The sequence below is a fragment of the Silene latifolia genome, chromosome X (assembly GCF_048544455.1).
Source record: "Silene latifolia isolate original U9 population chromosome X, ASM4854445v1, whole genome shotgun sequence".
Lineage (NCBI taxonomy): Eukaryota > Viridiplantae > Streptophyta > Magnoliopsida > Caryophyllales > Caryophyllaceae > Silene > Silene latifolia.
In genome coordinates, this window is record NC_133537.1 from 28,627,717 (window position 1) to 28,652,629 (window position 24,913).

At 36.8% G+C, this 24,913-nt stretch overlaps 1 non-coding gene across 1 annotated transcript; it reads left to right on the forward strand.

The window, feature by feature from the left end:
- The first annotated feature begins 10,732 nt into the window (after nt 1–10,732).
- On the forward strand, nt 10,733–10,840 carry LOC141625133 (small nucleolar RNA R71). The gene has a single exon (XR_012534929.1). It is a non-coding gene; the product is annotated as a small nucleolar RNA R71 (small nucleolar RNA).
- Nucleotides 10,841–24,913: the final 14,073 nt, after the last annotated feature.

A 24,913-nucleotide genomic window follows, 5' to 3' on the forward strand; every position in this document is an offset into this window, starting at 1 on the left:
TTGAAACAAAGAAGACAATTAACTCTTACTCAAATGAGCACTGACAATGACCGGACACATTTTCGACTCATCTAGAAAAGCATATTTCAAATAAGAGGGGAGGGGTTTAAGTTCGGGTTTTTGTACCTCAAGATCTTGAGGAGTAGAAACCAAACCTATAAATTGCGAGGTTTCCTCCAATGATAGCTCATCTCCATCCAATTCATACTTCAAAGCATCCACTTCCTCACATCCAAGCTCATCATCACCTGCAAATGATTCCAATAACAAGAGTGCCTCCAAGGGATCTTTAGCCAAACACCGAGGTATAGAGTCTTCTATAAAAATATCAACAATGTCCAAAACGTCAATAGAATAACAAGACTCCTCAAGCATTGGACTCTTCATGGCACTATTCAAGTTATATGTGACCTTATCCTTACCAACTTCCTAAGTTAACTTACCTTTCTTGACATCAATTACCGCACCCGCGGTATGTAAAAAAGCTCTACCCCAAATGATTGAGATTTGTGCATCTTCGGTCATGTCAAGAATGATAAAATCAACCGGAATGAAAAATTTACCAACTTTAACGGGAACATCCTCCTAAACTCCCAAAGGACATTTTATAGAACTGTCCGCCATTTGCAAAGTGACACTATTACATTTCAAGATCAGATTCCCATATTTATTTTCAGCACCATCAAAAGTCCTCTTCTTAGTTAAAATGTCTTTCATAAACTTAGTATACGATGGAATTTGGGTGATTAATTCGGTAAAAGGAACGGTTATCTGTAAATTCTTCAACACTTTCATGAACTTACCGACTTGAGTCTCCTTTTGATATTTGGTCAATCTATGAGGGAAAGGCACTTTGACTTTTTCCGGAACTTTTACTTTAACATCTTTCTTTGGAAGAGCATCCTCCACATCTTTTACATCTTCTATGACAATGGGTTCAACAACCTTCTTTGGAATGGCATCAACTTTCTTTGAGATAGGAAAAACCTCCATTTCAACAAGTACCTTCTCACTTTCTTTAGGCATAGGGGGCTCATCATACTTGGTACCACTTCTCAAGGTAATAGCTATAACGGTATCATTAGGTGTCTCACCTTGGGATGGTAGTGAAGGATTCATTAATCTCTTATTTGACATTTCTAATAACTATATAATTTTAGTTTAGTCATAAACTAAATAGATCTTATGCATGCATAACAAAATAACAAAGTAAGAAGAAAATCATCGACTTACAAAGGCGGTGCCACACGGTTATACTAATTGGTCTCCTACCAAATTAGTCTTCGAAAAATCCGAGAGCTCCAAGATTGAATTTAGACCCAATGGTAGGATCTACTCCTAAAGGAATTGTACCAAGATAATCACCCGTAATACTAATTTATATATTAACTAGATACATTAAATTAGTGACCTTAAAAATAATGTTATTATTATTTCTATTACTACTTTTAGTAATCTAAATATAAGATTTTGAACAACTTTGTTTTCTATTCTAATACTCAATTTTAGAGAGAAGAGGAGAAGAGTAAGAAGTTGAGTTGTGTAAGAATGAATGAATAACCAAAAGAGAAAAAACTCTCTCTTTTCTTATGGGTGGCCGGATGGCCTTGGGTAGTATGCCCAATCCATGCTCATTTTTGTTCTTCTCAAGACGTAAAGTGTAGGGCTAGTAATTAGGTCTATTAGAGACATCATCATTGTGCTTAATTCTCAATTAGAGCAACAATTAAGTCCTAAAACTCCCCAACCCCCTCCACTCACACGACACCCTTGAGATAAAAGGGTCCATTTTAAGATTGTCAATTGTTCAATTTGTGTAGTGTGACATATTGGACATGTTACTAGACATGTTATTAAATAATGCATTTCTAACTTATTAAAAATTATTATATTAACAAAATAAATCACATACAAAAATCAACTAGTAATTCACAATTACAAGTACTTAAAATGGGTCATAGAATTATAAATCACAACAACTTGTATTTATAATAAACCATTCATTCTTGTTATAATTGTTTCATAAACAATTAATAAACCTAAGTAATAAAACAATTTTACATTACTTAGAACGAATTTTATTTAATCGAATTATAATAAGATACGTAATCTCACTCACAAAACCATTTGTTCAATTTTAAGGAATTAATTAATTTGTATCATCATACAATTAATTAAATAATCAATTAAGAGTGTTAGCCTAGAGGTATGACCTTAAGGGATCAACTGATCACCACCGTCATACGACAATAATGTCAAACTCTAGTCAGCCAATCATTACCGATTAATGTGGATCAGTTGACAATAAAATATTACTTTCCCTCATGTATTCTTATTATGAAATTTAAACATGTGATCGCATTATTGTCGAGGACACATAATCCAACAATCTCCCACTTTTCCGCGACAAGTGTGCGTCACCAATTCTCTTGTCCCATTACTATCTCCCACTCAATGCAAGGTGTCTTATGGGTCATACTTGCATTTGATCATATCATGAGTGGATTCCTCAATCTGGAGAATAACTGTCTGACCGGAATTATCTACCATAGATACCTTCCGAGCGTGGCCACGCATTTCGAGTTCATTACTACTCGAGTGACTTTGAGATATAAGATAACCCTGACTAGGGATGGACAATTCCTATTGCACTCTTCCTTTCGAATAGCCACAACTCATTATGACCCAAAACATGCCCATTTGACTCCAATTATGAAGGTCGTAGAACATAAATCAAAGTCATTCTGAAACTATGCCATCTTAGGCGAACAGTCTTTAGTCAAAGAATCGACTCATAAGAATACTATAGCAGCTCTTGCCACGACCAGGCTATAAAAATTGCTAGAACTCTATAAGCGGTCATTGCCTGACAGAGTGTCTCATATAGTCTGTCTATGTGATCGAGTAGTCATCTCTCATGACTCTATGGCAATCGAACTTGCCATCAATCGCATTACACTCTAGTTACTTCGAGATGTCACCTCATATAAGCAACCAGGGGCCAATACTATGTTAATCATGTTCACTTTAATAGGGTTCAACGTTGTCCTTACAACCTATTTGGATATAACAAAGTAATTAAAGAGTTTTAATAAAACTCAAACGATGAATGCATTATCACATATGTAAAATTGATATCATATCAATTGCTACATAATCTATAATCCGTACTCAATATTGAATACAACTATACATCTCAACTTAATTGAAATGGCATGACTTATCATGCTTAGCCTGTGAAAAGGCCTTGGTTAGCAAGTTTTAGCAACACTTTGTACTTTCCCTAACCTTATACCATTTCCCTTTATATAATCTTTATTATAACAACCTTTTGAGTACATGTCCATATCCAATCTAGAGATAGGTTCCTTAGCCTTAGAATCACTCCCACTGTCCTCACAGTGTGTAGGGATAGGACCTTCAGTTGTTGGAACGAACTACCATGGTTCCTCTAATTCATAAAACCCAATCCTAATAACATCCCTTCCTGCTTGCATTTTTTCATAATTGCAAGTGTACTCAATTTTCGTTGTAAATCTCTCATTGTTCTACTGCCTAGAACATATCTAGCAGATATCCTCCTTAAATAATATAGCCAAGATGGATCTCTAACCATCCTTATGTGTTTAAAACATGGTTTTTGTGTAACTCCTTGCACATAAATCCATATCAATTCTAATCACTTAGCTTTATATCTTTAGTGCTTCAAGAGTACTAACCAATGAACTATATGGCGGTATAGAGTCTTCTCTCAAATCTCGTCATACTCCAAGTATACGAAATTTAAGAATGGTGATACATCTAAACGTAATGAATTAATCCCGCAGCGGAAGCAAGTGGATTCAGTTTCTACATGTTCAATACCTTTGAACTTGACTAGACTCTTATCAATATAAGAATATTCATTTAACGCCAATATCCTCTTAGAACTATCTTTATAGGTCTGGATACCTTAGAGATGTATTATTCCTTTCCTATGTCTTTCATTATTCACAATGATCAATATGTCCCTTACATATAAGACTAATAACACCAAATTACTCCCACTAAACTCCATGTATAAACAGAACTACTCGACAATTCGAGAAATATTTATCACATGATCAAAACATACAATTCAACTCCTTGACATCTACTTAAGACTTCCTCTTAAGTTCGCATCCTACTTTAGGGTAGTTGCCATTTAAAAAACTCATGCAAGATGATTTTAAAATCCAACTATATCAAATCATATCCGAATACAGTGAAGCATTGTTGTTGCGTGCAAAACCCTTTGCCACCAACCAACCAAGCTAAATAAATATTTTCATGTTTATGCTTGCTTCGGACTTTTGCGGAATTGAAACTAGATAGAGCATCATAATAAGTTACAGGTTGGTTATTTTTAAAATAACATGACTCCTGTCCACTTAGATTTCGAAGAAATATTTACTGATTTTGACCAGGAAGGAACGTCTTCCAACGTCTTATTCTCTGTTTCTGGCTCTTAAACATTTTATCCCACTCTGTCTATAAGAAATAATCCTCATTTCTCTAATAGACAGCATCACGAGCCACAAACCCTTTGTTCTCGTGATCATATAGGAAGAGTGACCACATGTTCACTATCGAAAAGGCTACAATTTAGGTACCATGCCTAACCATATCACATATGAAATGTAGATGATTGCTTTAATTATGTTTCGTTTTAGTGGAATAAGTAAATACTGGACAAATTGTGATAGAAACTACTTCCAACTTTATAGTAAAGATTCAATCATATTATAACGAAAGTGAACTTGTGATAGCATATCACACTCCTTTTGGTCCATATACAAATCTTCAATTTATTGTTCCCTATATTAACAAAGTACCAATACTTTGGTTTTATTCTTTAGGTTTTGATACTTTTTAAATATTCATTTGAACTTATTCAAAGAATTTCTCTTCTTACCTCATTAAGTGGATACCAAGTATCTACCTAGTTCGTTGGTAAAAGAGATGAAGAAGTAATAACCCTTTCTGATTGAATTGTATTCGACCATACACTTCTAAGTGTAAATGGGGCGAATATCTTATTCTATTCATAATTCTTTTCTAGAAAGAAGTAATGAATTAATCTTGCTTTGAATACAAGATTTGCATACATACCAAGAGATTCCCAATCAGATGGTTGGGACACTAGTCAAAACTTGTCTCTAAATGTAATTTCAATCGAGAAGCGAGAAATAATTGGGGTCACCAATTTGAGTTTTATACAATGAGTACACTACAACACTTATATGTCTACACATTAAATGGCAACTACCCTAGTTCCATTCAAGTAAATTTCTGAATTTATTCTTGCTAGTCGTCGTACGATTATTCAACGTTAGTATTCTAAGGATTTTTAAAACCCTCGGATTGTGTTATGAACACATCCTCCTCTAAATACCCATTTAGAAAGGTGGTTTTGACAACCCTTTGCCATAATTCATAATCATGAAATGTGGTATTTTCTAACATTGTTCACAAATTTGTATCAAATACTCATGACGTGATAATTCACAAGAAGGCCATGTCAATGTCATACATATTCAAGAAGGAATATGTGGGTGTCACACGACCAACTTTCTTGATCTTTACATATTAGGGATTTGTTTCTATTTTAGTGTCTAACACCTTCTCTTTCGAGCCTAGTTCTATCCTTAACAATTAAGATAGATACTTTACTTCTTATTGCTCCCACTCACTTTAAGAATTTCCATTTGATGAAAACTTATCTTCATATAAATTCCTAGTTAGTCCTTCACAAGGATGAACTTTAATGTGGTATTTGGTCAATTAAAATTTTTAACAAATTAATTTACCAATTTTACATTGTCATGTTCTTAACTACTTAAGTGCTTGATGACAAGTGTTTAGGTTGAGCAATAAGACTTTTGAACCATGGATGCATAGAAGAAGTTATTCAAAACATATTTTGACCAAGTATTACTTCTATTCATATTCTTCACAAGAGATTATAGGTATGTTAGGAATTTAAGATGTTAATCATATATTTGCATAGGACGATTCCTACCGAGTTCTATGGAATAGAACGATTCCTATGGATCTAGTCCACAACCTATGATACGGTTCAATTTAGAAAGAGATTCTATTTGTCGTAAGTAGTAGTGGTTTAGCGGAGACTCATGTTACAATCGAGTTGATATAATATATGAGTACGAGCGATAATAAAGAACAACATAAAACAACGAAATAGTGGGAAAAATAAACATTCATCATTATAAATAAAAACATTTAAGAATGTTTTAGCATTTATATAGTGACCTCTACCCAACTATTATAAATGATCCCGAGATCCAAATTCATATTAACTCGGGCACGGTGAGCCGATTCATCCCTCATCAATATAACTCGGTAGATTAACTCTTTAATTGATTCTACTTCTAGAACTCTCGGTCGATAAAATTACTTTTAATATATATCTTTAGCCCGGAACACATGCGACTACGGTCACGAATAATTCTGTTGAGCTCAATCTAAATTTTGATGTAGTAACAATTTACCACCCACTTACCCAACGTAACAAGTTTAGCACCCTGGTGAGCCGAGCCTACTTCCTTTTGAAATTGGGATTCATGGTTGTACTATTTGGTAAGGCTAATTCTCAATTATTATTTAGTGAGAGGTCTTGTCAATTTATTATCTATCACGTTTTAAGTAACCTAAAGCGGTGAACTACGATAATTATAATTGACACGGTCGATGACTCGATTAAATAATATGCATGAGTAGTTATGGCGATTAGGCTATGCATGCAAACATATAAAACAAATGCAAAGCATAAAGATAAAATCCTAGTATGGCCTTCCTAAAATAGTCAATCAAATAAATTATATACAAATTCGGAAACCAACTCCTTTGGTCCCTTGAACTTCATTTGGCACGCACTTTTAGGCAACACCGTATTTGATGGACCACCTTCTTGAATTGCACCGTCTTCAAGGAACTCCGGAATAAAAATTACATAGCTTTCTACTTTATACAATATAAAATAAAAACAAAACTAAATAAATAAATAAAAGTGATACGAGATCACATTAATTACATCCAAATCGATATCACCACTTATTTCGGGAAATACCAATTAAAACTAAGGCCATACTAATTACTATGTACAAATTACATAATTCAAAAATTATATAAAATAATATATGACAATCATACTAAAAGCTGCATTAATATATGTATGAAACATACTATGTGAAATGCCAAATCGCCCTATTTAAGCTAATATCGTATATCCGTTCCGGTTTTATGGATTAGTGTGACATTTAACCTTTTAAAATCACACAATATTACATAAATCAAATCTATGTCCAAGTTAATTACCCTAACCTTCTTAGGACTCAAAATTTAGACTTTACTAAATATTTGATAATAATTCAACTTGATATTATATAATTGCTCTTTAATCACTATTATACATAATAATAAGGAAATAATTCCCAAAAAGTCATAAAAATTCGAAAATTTCAAAATCATAATTTTGTAAACTCTGGAAAATTCCCAACATTCCAAAACTTTAGTAAAAATTTGCCCTTAGATTTTTTTAATTTATTTCACAAATAAATCGTATAAAATATAATTTTAACCTTTTAATTCCAAATTAAACATAAAATTATCCAATAAATCAAAATAAAAATTTTGAATATTCTTAACAAGTTTCTAAAACCTGGAAATGATAAACTTTAATCCAAAAAGACGAATTTTTACATTAGTGACTATTAAAGTTGCTATTTATCAATTTATATCCCTTAAAAATTAATAACCATTAAAATCATATGAATTTTAACATGCAATTTCAGATCTGATGTTCATATCATATATACAACATTGGGAAAAAATTTCATGCCATAAAATTCAATTTAGCTATTTTTGCCAAAATAGTCACTATTTATTCGATTTTTACATCTAAAAATCATAAATCATGCAAAATTAAATCATTTGATCTAACAATTTACATACAGTGTGTAAATATTGCATGTGACTTCATACTAAATTTTTATGGGTAGGAACAAAGTCTAACCATTTTTAACAAAAATACTTCTATTTAATAGACTTTTAACATGTAAAAATCATAAATCATATATGAAATTTTACATACAACATTTAAAATATGCATGTGAGGTCATGTAAAAAGTTCAAGGTCAGAATCAAAATATAACTAATTTTAGCATTTTAATTGTCATTTTACTCAATAAAATGTGATAAAAAATACTAATAATCATTTTAAAGAGCAATAAATTACCATAAATCATCAAAATGACCTAAAATCAATTTAGGACCAGAATGTTTAACATGCAAAATTTTCGTTGCATTTATCTTCATAAATCACAAATTTTAAGTTTTATATGTTAACATATTAACTCGGAAAAACAAAACCGACTATGTATGCAACAACTCTTACTCTGATACCAATTGAAGGATTGATTAATCTCTTATTAGACATTTCTAATAACTTTATAGTTTTAGTTTAGTCATAAACTAACTAGATCTTATGCATGCATAACAAAATAACAAAGTAAGAATAAAATCATCGACTTAGAAAAGTGGTGCCACGGGCACACGGTTATACTAATTGGTCTCCTACCAAATTAGTCTTCGAAAAATCCGAGAGCTCCAATTATGAATTTAGACCCAATGGTAGGATCTACTCCTTAAGGAATTGTACCAAGATAATCACCTTTAATACTATTTTATATATTAACTAGATACATTAAATTAGTGACCTTAAAAATAATCTTATTATTATTTCTATTACTACTTTTAGTAATCTAAATATAAGATTTTGAACAACTTTATTTTCTATTCTAAAAATCAATTTTAGAGAGAAGAGTAGAAGAGTAAGAAGTTAAGTTGTGTAAGAATGAATGAATAATCAAAAAGAGAAAAAACTCTCTCTTTTCCTATGGGTGGCCGGATGGCCTTGGGTAGTATGCCCAATCCATGCTCATTTTTCTTCTTCTCAAGATGTAGAGTGTAGGGCTAGTAATTAGGTCTATTAGAGACATCATCAATGTGCTTAATTCTCAATTAGAGCAACAATTAAGTCCTAAAACTCCCCAGCCCCCTCCACTCACACGACACCCTTGAGATAAAAGGGTCCATTTTAAGATTGTCAATTTTTCAATTTGTGTAGTGTGACATATTGGACATGTTACTAGACATGTTATTAAATAATGCATTTTTAACTTATTAAAAATCATTATATTAACAAAATAAATCACATACAAAAATTAACTAGTAATTCACAATTACAAGTACTTAAAATGGGTCATAGAATTATAAATCACAACAACTTGTATTTATAATAAACCATTCATTGTTATTATAATTGTTTCATAAACAATTAATAAACCTAACTAATAAAACAATTTTACATTACTTAGAACGAATCTTATTTAATCGAATTACAATAAGATACGTAATCTCACTCACAAAACCATTTGTTCAATTTTAAGGAATTAATTAACTTGTATCATCATACAATTAATTAATTAATCAATTGAAAGTGTTACCCTAGAGGTATGACCTTAAGGGATCAACTGATCACCACCGTCAAAGCCGGTGGCTTCAACTTACCTCTATCATTCGAGAGGATGAGATAGGTTGGTCCTACCTTAGAGGATCAATCTAGTTTTATTACCTTATCAAAAAAAAAAAAAAAAAAAAAAAGAAACTGATCACCACCGTCATACGACAGTAATGTCAAACTCTAGTCAGCCAATCATTACTGGTTAATGTGGATCAGTTGACAATAAAATATTACTTTCCCTCATGTATTCTTATTATGAGATTTAAACATGTGATCGCATTATTGTCGAGGACACATACTCCAATAGGTGGTTGACCCGTCTTCCATTGAGAGCTAGAAGAGGCTAGTTGAGCCATTTGATTCTCTAGCATTTTGATGGCGGCATTGTGAGCTTGATCACTCTTTTGCATTTAAGCCAACAATTCGGATTGAGTCTTAGCCATTTGCATCACCAAAGCCTCAACTTTTCTCTCCCCTGGTCTTTTTGTTGGGAATTTGAAGATTGACCTTTAGTTGGTTGGAAGTTTAGTTGAGGTGGCCTTAGATTTTGATTTTGGCTTTGATTTTGATTTGGATAACCCGATGGATTGTAAAACCTTTGTTGTTGTGGAATGAAGGTATTTTGTTGTTGTTGCGGCACAAAATTAATTTGTGGTTTTTGGGACACAAAAGTATTTTGTGGTTGAGGATTTAGCACATTTGCGCTTTTGTAAGACAAATTTGGGTGGTACTTGGTATTAGGATTGTAAGTATTTGAAAAAGTGCCCGGTGGAAATGAATTTTGTCTAAAACTTTGAAAAACATTTACCTCCTCAATGATGGCCCTACACAAGGCGGTGCAATGTCCCGCACCTCCGCAACCTTCACAAACAAGTGGACAAATCATTGACTTGTTAAAGAGATGAAGTCGCACTTTGGGCCTCCAATTTTTGTTGAAGCAAGGCAATTTGAGTCTTCAAGACGGATGTATCAGAAGACTCCTCCTTAGTTTTTAGTGGTGTACTTCGGGAATTGACATATTGCGAATCATGAATCGCCATGGATTCAATTGTAGCATAAGTAATATCGGTGTCAATTTGATCAAAACTCCCATTGTTAGCATAATCGAAAACACGAAGAGACGTGGCACAACATCCATTGTAGAATGTAATAGCGAGAAACCAAGGATCCAACCCATGATGTGGGCATTGTCATTAAAATTCATTATACTTCTCCCAAGCTTCATAAAGGCCCTCTATCCCTTGTTGACCGAACCCCGTGATTTGACTCCTCAATGTTTGTGTTTTCTCCGGTGGAAAATACTTTTGATAAAAACCAAGAGCCAAAGTATCCCAATTGGTGATCTTCATGGCGGTTCTATCAAGACTATTGATTCATAGCTTAGCCTTGTCCTTCAATAAGAAAGGGTAAAGTATCTCCCTTATTTGAGATTGTGTGACTCCCGTTTGCCTAATCATTGAGCAATAGTCAGAAAAGTTTTGCACATGCAAATTGGGATCCTCCAAAGGACTTCCCCACAATTGCTTTCTCTCCACAAGGCTAATGAAAGCCGGCTTGATCTCGAAATCGGCGGCTCTAATTTGGGAAGTAGTGATACCCCTAGGAAGAATAGCCACGGTGGACTTGGAATGACCGAAAAGTTTCACCATTTTCTTGATTGGTGATATTGGTGGCGGTGGAGATGATGAACTAGAACCTTCTTCTTCGTCACGAAGTGGATAATTGGCACGAATGCGACCCAAACCACCGGGACTAGAAGATTCGGCAAGCTCCTTGAAATAATTGAGTCGGCTACGGAAGGTTCTCTCGGGCTCCGGATCAAAAGGAAGCAATTCTCCGGTGCAAGAGGACCTGGGCATAAGACAACAACTTTAAGAAACTTGCGAGTAACGGTCTCAAGAAACAAATGTTCTTTAAGACAAAAGAAAATAAGATAGAAATCAACAATTCAAAGTGCAATAAAACCGTGCTGCCCGGCAACGACACCAAAATATGATAGGCTATCGCACACCTAACAAAAATACCCTAGACTTGGCTAACAAATGAATGTATTAAAGTAGGGGTCGAACACAAGGAGATGAGAATTGCGTACTGAATTGATATGAGTAGAATTCTATCTAGGTTGGTTACGATTGTTTGTTTGGTTTGGTTGGTAAACTTGTAATAAAATGATGTAATATTAATAATGATAAAAGAGTCTAGGTGAGTCGGGTCACACATGCAAATATGTAAATGCTCATGTTAAACTAGGAATTGATAATATCGATAATTGTTTAGGTCTAATAACAACCACCTCTCGGCCTTATTTTCCACCATAGAACGGGTTCTAGTGAGTTCTCGCTATGACTAGATCGGTCTAATAAAACATGCTTAGTCTAATTTAATTTCGTGCCTCTCGACCTATAAAAGTGAATTACCTCTCGACCTATAAAAGTCAATTAACAAATTTAATCAAATATAGTGATCAATTATCAAAGACTAACAAATAAAACAAGCATGGTTCCGAATTCCCTAGACAAAATGAACTACTCACTCATATTGAAAACTAAACTAATAAGATATGATATGATAAACATGATGATAAAAGAATTATAACTAAATGAATGATTGAGAAATAAGATAATGATAAATGATGATAAAAACATATACATTTGAAACAATGCTTAGTAAAATAACAAAGGAATGATATAACATGTGATAAGTAAATTAACTATGATGAAATGTAAATATGAAAATGCTATGAATAAACTATGATGTCAATGACTAGATAATAAAATGCAACAATCTAATAACAAAATAGAAATGCTAATGATAATGAAAACAATATAACAATGAAAATGACGAGGGAATTAACAAAGTAAAGCTAGTAATGAAGTTACCGTAACAAGGAAATCGAACGCAAATAAAAGAACACAAATGAGAAACCCAAATAACTTGAATGGAAAGCTTGAATTGATAACTTAAAATGCTTAAGGGAAATTCTTTATAACAATGAAATGCTTAAAGGAAATGTATGGTATTCAGAAAACTAGAGTATTGTGTGCTTAAGAGTATGAAAAGATATCCCCTAATGACGGATTAGACGCCCTTTATATAGGAATAAAAGGTGAAACGTAAAAATCATAGAAGAGGGTCACCCCGATCGGGGACGCCACACCCCGATCGGGGACGCAGTAATCCGGGTTAAATGCCTTTAATCCTTGATTAAATGGTAAATGAAATCAAAAGCTCGTCTTAATGCTCCTTAATTCCTCCGACTTATTGCATGATTTGGAATCCTAAGCTTACCCTTCACCTTGATTACTTGGACTTTACTTAGGCTTCATTTTCATTTCTTTACTTTGTGTATCAACCCAAGTTAGTTTCTTCATGCTCGGGATTTCCATGCTCGGATTTTCCCAAAATGCCTCTCCATGGTCAAGTCTTGTTTCTTTTAGCCTCGTGATCTTTAGTGCTTGCTAATTTGACGGGAAAAAGCTATCGAATGCTTCATTTCCTAAAAAATGCAATGAATACAAGCAAAGACACCTAGAACAGGGAATTAGCTCACAAATACACTTATAAAAGTGCAATAATCAAATAAAACCAAGCTAAAATTGGGAGTAAAATCATATACTCCATCTACATCTTATTGTTATACCCGTTTACCTTTTTGGAGGTCAAAGTATTGAAACTTTGACCTTAAATTGATCATAAAATATAATTATTTATAACACGATATTTACATAGTTACATTGGCCATACAAAAATCTTTCATAAAATATTATTTTTAACCGAAACAAATACTGTATAAGTGGTTAAAATGTCGGTCAAAGCGTCGCCTAGGAGACCATGTATAAATTAAATGGGTAGAACAATAAGATGTGTAAGGAGTATAAATTAGACACATCAACTCGACCGAGTACGCCCAACTCGACCGAGTACAAAGACTACTTGGTCGAGTGCTGACATTCCAGAACCCAACCTCAGCACACGTGACAGCCTACTCGGCCAAGTAAGCTCTACTCGACCGAGTACCCCATGGTCAGAAACCTGTGGTATTACATTCTTCCCTCCTTAAAAACGAACTTCATCCCCGAAGTTCACACCTATGTCTGACACGAACGCAAAAACCTCCTAATACAACACCAACTGTAGATACCCAGTATATGTTGAATCCCCAACAAACACCCGATGATTATCGGACTACAACATGCTTAGGAATCGCTACGTTTAATCGATATTTTGTATAACTATATGTTGGAAAACTCAAAACGATTTCGAAAACAAAAAATTTTCAAAACTTTTCAAAAGTACCTGGAGTGTTTTATGCATGACGACGGGGTCGCAACGACACTAACTAGAGTCAAAACCGACACCGGACCAAAAACCGACTCGAAATTTAAATCCCGACTCCGACTCCGACAACGAGTCAAACCGAGTCAAACACAAAAAACAAACATCACAAAACTTCCATGCTAAGTATACACGGTATACTTGATAGTCAAGTACAACAATCATGACATCCAAAACATAGGATAGAACAAATCATGATTCCAAATGGGTGATAGTGACAAGACAGCTTGAAAATCCGCGAACATGCTTGCACGTCTCCGAGTAGCCCAGGTGGCCAAGTCGCTCAAAATGCACACAACCACACAAACCTCTATAAATACCCCACAAAGGCCACCATTTGAAGGTACGCGAACGTCCGCCCACTCTTTCAACCTTAAAATTCTAGACTCGACTTCCTAAGTTACAAATAGACACGTGTTTTCGACCTACCGATTGAAACCACATGCCTTACACATTTATTTGGTACTGTCGCCGTGTATTCGACCGATCAATTCGACCAACTCAACACATTAATCAACATGTTTTTGAACAACATATTTTCAACACATTTTCAAAACAAAATCCTTTTTTTAAGGCACTCTTTTAAACTTCTTTTGACACCGAGTAGTCGCATAACGAAAAAACAGTCTCTAAAGTCGTCTACCTCGTAAACATCATAAGATGTAAGTTTGAGGGTGTAAAAAACTCACGTATTTCATGTCTTTACTATTTTCATGAGTTTATAAGCTTGAACAATGCATAACACGATTCAAATATAGGTTTGATGAGCCAAAATTAATGGGTATTTTAACACCCTTTTCTTTTACTTTACATTTTTCCCTACTTATTCACATTTGCAAGCATTTTAGTCATATTCATAATCATCCTTGGTTCTTTATACCATGTCGGTTTAATCCGAGTGCGGTGATGAATATCGACTAATTACAAATAAATGAACTTAATATATTTAGTTCAAATCAAACATTTTCCTTTCTCTTTATTTTATTCTATTTTCATCCTTGTCTTGACCATAATGGATATCACCCTTGGTTAAAATACATACCATGTCGATTTAATTCGAGTACGGTGATAAAACGGTTAAGCATACACGTTTTACATTTTTATTTGTAAACCATACTTTCAAGCTTGCAAATCATTCATCACAAATATGGTATTAAACAAACTTTTTAGCAACCAAGAGACGCCCCTTGGGTCGGCTCATGGCTCCCGCCCCAAGAGGCCGTCCGTTTTCATATTTCAAAACCTAGGCAGAGCACTTTGCATCGCCCTATGGCTCGCTCCCCTATGAGGCCTCTTGATGTTGTTCTGCCTCATTTTTAGCACTTGTCTAAGACGATAACGACTACGGTTATCCCGAATACATGATGGATCAGATTAACAAGTTTACGTTTTACACTTTATCATTTAAACACACTTCTTTTCCAAATAAATGGATCGCGTTAAGCACCATAATCCGAACTTAGTAAATGGATGTTTAATTTCCGTTTTCACATGCAAATCAATATAAATCCAACTCGACATAAATTACTTGATATTTGGATAAACAAACCGACTTAGCAAACTTTCAAATGTTAGGTTAAACTTTTGGATGCGCATTCATGCATTTAAACCGTTTTATCAACTCTTGCACTTAAACAATCACAATCGATCAGTGGAGACCGCTAACGCGGGCGAGATTGGATGTCCGACTAAAGGGCTTCCCAATACGTACCCTCACCCCTTACTCAGAACCTTTGGAAAGTGGACGACCTTATCCATGGCAATGAGAGTCATTCTAGCGATAGTATGCTAAAGGGGGACGAGTCCTTATCTTTAGTACCTATGTCAAGCACCACTTTTTGCCTTGATTGACCGAGGTATAAAGTGGATTCGAACGGTTTCCAAGCATCCCATAATTGCTTGGTGGCGACTCTGAACATCTCTGCATCGTTTCGATACCTTCACCGAGATGAAACCGACCGATCTAAAGCGATCCGGTCGAAAGCATTTCTACGCCTCTAAACATGGCTTTCCGACCGTTGCATGTCCACATATTTGCTTGGCGTGCAGGTGGTGCGTGTCTATAGATTGGTAGGCGGCCAATGCCCACGATCGGTAGGTGGCCATGTCCACAGATTGGCGACTCCGTTGTGGAAAACTAGGACACTTATGTCTTTGCGATCCCTAGATGGTGAGACTCGAACGAGGTCTTGGTTGAAATGCATTTATTGATATTACGGTCATAAGTCGGGTTCCTTGTCCGGGCCCATAACCTAACCTTTATCGACCAATTGGCTCGTCCCGTTGGCGTGAATTTCTTCATCCCCGCGTTTTGAATCCCGATTGCGTCAAGCATACCATTGGCGTTACTTCTTTCTGTTTCGTCAAAGGGCTTTAATTTCCTTCATACACGAGGCTAGGGCACCCTCCTTACACATTTTGTTTAGATTGATACCCCTCTCAAAAATCGGGGATTGATCGCTTGGTGTGTAACCACCCATATGAAGCCAAAACCCGGGTCAGCTTTATGCATAATATAATGAACTGCGAGTGCTTATGTGCTATATGATCATAATTCCTTGTGTGTCATTTACAACTGTTGGACCATATAGATATATGATTAAGTTTTGATAATGACTAGTGTATGCTTCATTTCATATATACTCTTGCTTGTAATCGTTTGTCTAGTCTTTGTTAGAATAACGTAATATTACAAGTTTAGCAAGTAATGTTATAGCTCTCTTAGCTATAACATTGAAGATTTGTGAAGCATCATTCAAGTCATGTTATAGCAGCTTGAGCTATAACATTGGAAGTTCTTAAAGCATCATAAGCAACTGTAACAAGTTTCAAGTATGATGATCATTCAAGCAAAAGGCTAGATCAAGTCTTTAACAAAGCTCAAGATGAAGAGCTTTTTGGTCAAGATAAAGAGAAGATCCTTTACTGAAGATCTCCAGGAAGATTAGTTAGTATAGGTCTTCATCTAATGACGGTATCTTAAAATAAGAGTAATGGGGAAGTAAAGTTATAGCTATTTCACCTATAACTTTACTAACCAAACTTAAAGTTATAGCTGTTTCTACTATAACTTTAGGTAGCATTTTAAAGGCACGATTTTAATAGTTTTAAAATCATTTTTCAAAAGATAAAATTCGTTTAAACATATTTCGAAATCTGTTGTATATATAGTAGAGTTGAATTATGGGTTATTATAATTGGTGACTTGCATATTCCTATTGGTTAGTAAAACGACTTATGGGTCGTCATGCTACCTAGGGTTTGTTAGTCTATCTAATCTAACCCTAATCCAAGGAGATAGGTTTTATCCAAGATTGGACACGGGCCTAGGGTTTGTACCGTAAGTTTCGCAAAACCGTTGGGGCGTGTGAGGTGGTTGTGTTTAAGTAACCTATCTAATCAAATCTAGCTTATATTTATATAAGATATTTTCCTATCTTTATAATATATGATTTGATTTGTTTACTTATCCTAACATCTTAAAGATATAGTTTTAATTGTTAAATAAGATTTACTTTTATCTTGTTTACCTAAACTATATTATCTTGGATTAAATTAGGAAAGAGATAAAGATTTATCTCTTATAGCCTTAGCCGCCTATCTCACGGCATCCTAGGGTTTCGTGCTAACCCTAGTTCCCACTTCTACTATAAATACAATTGATCATTCTTCATTTATCTAAGCTTTTCGAAATATAACAATCTTTGCAAAACATATTTGAGTTTAATTCTTAATTGTCTTGTTGTTTTGTTTTGGAAAATATTTGCGAAAAGTCGTGCTCTTCAAATTGCTTATCTTTCTTTAAGATTACGTCATAAGATAATAGTACTTCATATTGTTTCTTACTCGTTCAATTGTGTGAACACTTAGAAGAACAATCAAGTGCTTTCTTAGTAACTTAAGATAGTCAAAACGAATATCTAGTGATATTCAAATCGAGTTATAGTTAGAGTTAACTATATGAGTTGGGTTGATAATTTTGTAATCCGGAGTAAGGTACTAAAATTATTAATCGAGAATAGTGGACGTAGGCTTCGACGTGTGAAGCTGAACCACTTCAAATATCGTGTGTCCTTGCATCTTTTTTTTCAGTCATTTCACTACATTCATAATCAATTAGTTAATTAGTTAAAGTTTAATCAATAAACTTTAAGTAATTAATTACCTTGATATAAAATAAAAAGTAGGCATAATTTTTAAATACTCAATTCACCCCCCCCCCCCCCTCTCTCGAGTATTTCGGGTGTGATAGACTCTTCAACAACCATTTCAAAAGAGAACTTTCTGCGCTTTTATAATGTTCATTTCAAACCTCGGTCTTTCGCGGACCGTTGCACACCTTTTATGCCGTCGTATTGACGATTTTCAAACCGTTTTTTCCTAACCGATTCAAAAAGCACCTTTTCATGCCGTCGTAATGACGATTTTCAAACCGGTTTTTCACAACCGATTCAAAAAGCACATTTTCATGCCTTCGTAATGACGATTTTCATACCGGTTTTTCACAGCCGTTTCAAAAAGCACCTTTTCATGCCGTCGTAATGACGATTTTCAAACCGGTTTTTCACAACCATTTAAAAAAATAACTTTTTAGGCCGTCGTCATGACTATTTTCAAACCTGTTTTTCTCAATCGTTTCAAAAACCACCTTTTCATGCAGTCGTAATGACGATTTTCAAACCGGTTTTTCACAACCGTTTCAAAAGCACCTTTTATGCCGTCGTAATGATGATTTTCAAACCGGTTTTTACAACCGTTTCAAAAGCAGCTTTTTAGGCCGTCGTAATGACGATTTTCAAACCGGTTTTTATAACCATTTCAAAAGACACCTTTTCACACCGTTATAATAGCCGCTTCAAGACACGGATTTTAACCGTTTCACGCCAACATAACGGACTTTTGCGTCGACATAATGGCCCTTTCAAAACCCGAAAATAAATCACCTTTTTCGCGGCTTTTCAAATCCCGAGAACAACACACCGTCCTCAAGACCACAACAATTTCAAACCTTTTCAAATCTTGATTTTCAAAATGCACGATGTTGGATTTCAAAAAGCAGTCTTCGGAAACTACACATTGTTTTCAAAACCGCCGCAACTCTAACTCAAACCATCTTTTGAAAACAAACCTAAGACAAACCTTATCAACTGGCCGGCTCTTTGAAGATCCCTACTCTTCGAAGGCCGTCCATAAAACAACAAATGAATCTTTGTTAAAATTTGTATTTTCGAAAATTTCAGTCCACCACTCCAGTCCCGCCTCGTGTCTATTGAATCAAAGAAAATGTAATTATGTGTCTTTACTTATGATTCGTCTCACATTGAGACGCGTTCAACGGCGTCATGCCCTTACATTGAACGCGAGTCAAGGTCCGGTCAACACCATCACACCATAAATCGAGTTAGAACCGAGGCACCACACGCAATGCCCTCGTCTCGTTGGGTCTAAAGTGTCTTTCCGTCTTTTGTGTAGTCTGCGTTTAGTCGTTAAACCGTGTCGGATTGGGATGTAACGTGAGCCATTTTCTGCCTTAGAGCTATGGCCTCATCTTCAGCTTCGTCCAACAACAACAACGATGACAACAGTGATCTCACAACTGCTCAGCTAACCAGCTTGCGCACAGTCTTTATGGTCACTCTGGACCGTGTCGAGACCCATATCGACACCCTGGAAACAAAGGAAACCGGAGAACATAATACTCCGTCTGTAACCGAAACTGAGAAAAGGCTCAAGCTCTTGGAAGAGAAACTCTTGGCCCATGGAAACAGCATCCACCTTAAAAACAATTGAAGGTTCGAACCTGTTAGGGATCAACTGCCCTACGACTTTATCTTAACTGATGTGCCTAAGTTCAAAGGAGTGGAGGACCCACTCAATCAAATCCGGGACTTCAAGGATTACATGTCCATCAAAGGGGTCAAACAAGAACTCTTCACCCGGATCTTTCCATCATCCTTGGAACCGATTCCCCGCCAATGGTACTATTCTCTCGACCCAAAGAGCATTACCACTTGGGACGAAGTCGCAGTTGAATTTGCTAAACAATACGCTGACAACGTCGAAATCCAAGCCAACACCCGTACCCTCCAGGTCCTAACTCAAAATGCCAAAGAGGGATTCGCCGAATTTCTAACCCGTTATAGGAGGGTGAGCACCCAGTTGGTCAGTAAGCCAAGTGAATCCACCTTGGTGGAGACATTTGTCAACAACCTTCGTCCAGTTTATGCCAACCTGCTGAGGTATCTGAACATCAAAACCTTCCACCAGGATCTGCAGATCCTCGGGACTCGCATCAAAGATAACCTACGCAAGGGCGTTCTAGCCAAAACAACAGGTAGAGGCTACCAGGGGTCTACATTAACTGGATCTCGTCCCTACGGTCAAACGAACAAAATCGACGAGGTCAACCTCCTCGAACCAACTGTGAAGAAAAATGAGCATCCTCAAAGGGCATTCACCAACTTGGGAACAAGCTATGCCAGCGCCCCAAAAGGGCTCATGGACTAAGGGAAGCTACAGCCAATCGAGCCCACTCCGGACTCGTCTGAAGCAAAGACACCCCGCTTCTGGAATCCTAACGCCTATTTCCAGTATCACCAAGGCAAAGGCCATGACACAGAAGTTTGCTTCAAGCTAAAGCACGCCATTCAAGATATGATTGAGAAAGGAGAATTACCCTTACCTATGATAGCAAAACCAAATAACAAGACAAACCCCTTGGGAAACCACGCCATCTCCGATGACGATCCAACTCTAGATTGCTCAAACCTCGTTCTGCCTATTGAGGAGGAGATGAAGGCCTTAGAAAAGGACACCGCGGATGGGATGTTCGTATTCAGCGCCGCAACCATGCTCCCTATGTTTCAGCAAGTTGAAGAAGCCATAGTCAGTCTCTCGGAAAGGAACACCCAACTTGAGAATTCTTACGACCGGCTGATATTCAACCCGCCAACAACAGCACTGCGCCCAAGGGAGGGTCCTCCAAGCACCAGGAACTCTCAATTCCAGAAGGGATTGCTCCCGCGACCATTCTGTCATGCACCCCACAATAATCAACCCCACAAAAACTACCCCTACAAAAACTATCCGCGGAGGAATACCTTTCCAAGGTAACCTCGCGACCCTAAAATCAACATTATCTAGAGAGACGACGTAGAGGATATCTACATTGTTTCGGGAAAGGGCAAACGAGCCAAAGAGATCGATCACCTTACTCGATCTGGACGCCCCTACCACAATCCGAACAACATAACAACTAATCCAACAATAAATGACCAAATCGTCCCAGACGTGGGCGTTCAACCCAGGGTTCCCGAGAACTCGATCCTTAAGCAACTACAAATTACAATGGCCGAAATATCCATTTGGCAACTGATCGTCACGTCTTCCGAACATCGGCAGGCTTTAGTTCAAGCCTTGGGGAAGTTGACAGTGCCCTTCACCTCCTCTCCTAAAGAAGTGGACGTCCCTGACCAGAATAACCCGATCATTGTCTCCGACGAAGATATTCCCTCGTTCGGAGCCGGCCATAACTTGGCTCTGTACATCATTGTGCAGTGCCTGAAGAAGAACGTACCTATGGTCCTAGTGAATGACGGATCTGCAGTCAACGTCATTCCCCTCAAAACGGCTCATAGACTGGGTATCAAGGAAGATGACTTGATCCCGAATAATCAAGGAGTGCGCGCCTACTACGGCACTCGCCGTAAGCTCGCGGGCCTCATCACCCTGACCATTGCAACAGGACCCTGGAAAGACAAGCCGGTTTTCAAGTGGTCGATATCGACACCTCATTCAACATGCTTCTAGGGCGCCTCTTGATTCATGCCGCCAAGGCCGTCACCTCAGCCCTTCATCTAAAAATCAGGGTCCCCTTCAATGGGAAAACAATCACAATTCATGCATCCCCGATCAAGGCTACCATGAAGAAGATAATAGCTTCTCAAGTCACTACGGAGGACAACAAAGAATTGTGGGGGTTCCAATCTGTGAATGCCCTAACCGACGAACCACCACCTTTTGATTGTGACCTGTTCTCGAACTTCACAGTCAACCGCATCTTGATGCCCCAGGGTTATTTCCCGGGCCTACCTCTCAAACCACCGAAAATCACCTTGCCTCCTATGAAGCAGACCAAGGTCCCTAACATCCCCTTCGGACTAGGCTACGAGCCAACCGATGAAGACATCCAGGAATTGGGTCTCCTAGTACGGAAGCGCAAAAAGCAAGGAGTCATCCTCCGCCCCTACCACTTGACTCTCAATGGCTACTTCGTCCCCGAGGGAGAATCCGATTTTTACAACGGCTTTCCTGAGCCAATCTACGACCCCGTAGAAAAGGTCAAGCACCCGGGCACAGAAGTCTTTCAAGACTGCTACTTCATCCTAGACAACACCAACACTGCGTCGACCAAGACTGAATCGACCCCTTGCCTAGATGGGCAAGCCGTGAGTCTCCTATTCGGAGAAGACAATGACACGGCTATCGCAACCCTATCAAAAATAACCAACTGGCTCTAACTAATATAGCTAGGGAAGTCGGGTCGAATCCACAGAGAGGTAGGAATTTGTCAGCTAAATCTAAGTTCGTCAAGGTAACCAAATTGGTGGTTTATAAATGCGATTTTCTAAACTAAAGAGAATAAGGAGAAGAGAATAAAAGGGAGGAAAAAAACAGATAGAGGAGAAACAGCTAAGACAAACGGTTCACCATAACCATCCGGTCAAGTAATCTAGGTCTCAGGTCAATGCAAATACGGTCTAAGGGGTAGCGAACGTCACCTTTCGGTCCTTAATTCACCCTAAAGTGTAAACAGCTTAACTTTCGCCCTCACTGCAATACCCTATTGTTCGCTACTAGTCTCGCCTTTTCCAACCTTTCGGTCCAGGTCAAGGATCACTAGGAATTATAGGTCTAATTGCGTCGACTCAATTAGAAAGATACAATTAAATGTAGCATTTAACCAACAAAGACTATACTAGCATTAACCAAATAAATCGATTACTATTCCCCCATGATTATGGATCCCCTATAGTCTTAGCCAAGGGAAATTAGCTACTCATGACCATCGAATTAACAATAGTAATAATTAGATAATTTGAACTAGACATAACGATGAAACTAGTACGGATTCAATTAAAGCAATTATAATAGTAACTGGAAGAGGGGAAGAATTAAAACAATAAATAAGATTAAGAATAAGAGTAGAATGATAATACCAATCGCAAATTCCAAATCCGAGTAGTAAAGTGTAAAGGAAGAATAAATCCAAAGAACAGTCACAAGAACTACAGTGAACGAACGAGAGAGAGAAGAGAGGAGTAACGTAGTTCACTCCTTCAGTCTTATACTAAAAATCCATCCCATAACCTAATCTATGGACTAATTACAAAAGCCCATAAAGTAATTAGGCGGAAATTAACTGAGGAAGGAAAAACCACTCGATCGAGTAGAATTAGGCTACTCGATCGACCAATTCTTCAGCAAAAACAGCCCGATCGACTGGGAAGCTGCTCGATCGAGCAACAGCTCTTTCTGCAGCTTAAGGATCGAGTACAAGTACTTGATCGACCACTTCTTGGATATAGAAACCACTCGATCGACTGGTAAAACAGCTCGATCGAGTGCTTTGGCTTCATTTCAGCTCACGTCTTCGCCTAAGTGTTAGATCTGCAAACTCCGACTCCTTATTCTCCGAGAATGCATGCAATTGGGACAAATTAGGCTCGATTTAGCTCCCCTTCGGTTAATTCCTGCAAATTACATAAAACGAACCAAAGTAGGATATTCGGGGGTATTTGTAGCCGTTGCTACATAAATAGTACGTAAATGCGTGTAAAAATGAGGTATAAACCTTATATAAAAGACACGCATCAAATCTCCCCAAACCAAACCTTTGCTTGTCCCCAAGCAAATATGAATGCAACTAAGAAATAACAGTGGAACAGGACCAACACATCAGCTATAAATCACCCACTAAAACCAATTTAATGCAATAGCATGACAAAGTGGCAAATGAGAAGTGCAAACGAGTTACATTAATGTTTCAAACTTACTGAACCGTCGACCTTGCAAGACTCAAAAGATATCGGACTCTCACGGGTCGCTCGTCACTCAAAATCAGGCACAAGGTGAGTATATATGTGAAAGATTGGAGGAAGTAAGACACTCACCTAACTCGACCTATAAGAACATGCATGCAGTTAACATGAATAAAGTCTCTACAACCGTACATATGCATTCCAACCATACTAATGACCAAGACACATGCCGAGGACTTACATTTGGGTAAGTGAGGTGATGGATAAGAAGGGGCTAAAATGAATTTGGATATGTGGGGTTAATAGCCAGGCTAGCAACAACGAATCCAAAATAACTGCATCCCAACTTCATACTCAATATAGCAAGATGAAACGGTGCAAAACTATGCACTAAGCTCACAAAACACCAAGAAATGTCAACTCCCCAAAAGATATAAATTAGACTTGGGAGTGAAAATCTTTGTACAATTCTCATTTCTTTTCCACATGATTTTTTTCTTTTCGTTTTCTTCTTTTCTTGTTTCGGTTTTTTTTTTGTTCTCTTTTTTTTTCATTTTCCGTTTCATTTTTTTTTCTTTCTTTCCCTTCAATTCTCCCACCATCTTCTGAAGTCAGCTGAAATAACCATATTGCAATAAAACATTCCAAGAACTACTCGTTACTAGCTCAGCTAGGGTGGGAGGTATTATAGAAAGTAGTTGATAGGACAAAAAGGCAATTTGGCTATGTGAGGCTCATGGGTAGAATGAAATAAAGGGGACTGCGCCTCCTAACATGTGTCACCATCCACAGACCGAACGCATACAGGTATTAAGAAGACTAGACTCATGCTTATGCAAATTGATGTTACATGCCTTAAAGAGAGTACTACTCACATCCTAAATAAAACCGGTCATGAATGTCACCAGTTTATAAAGCTCTAACCTCAGAATGTAATGTAGCTTGCCGACATAATGAATCAAGTATATTCGTTCAG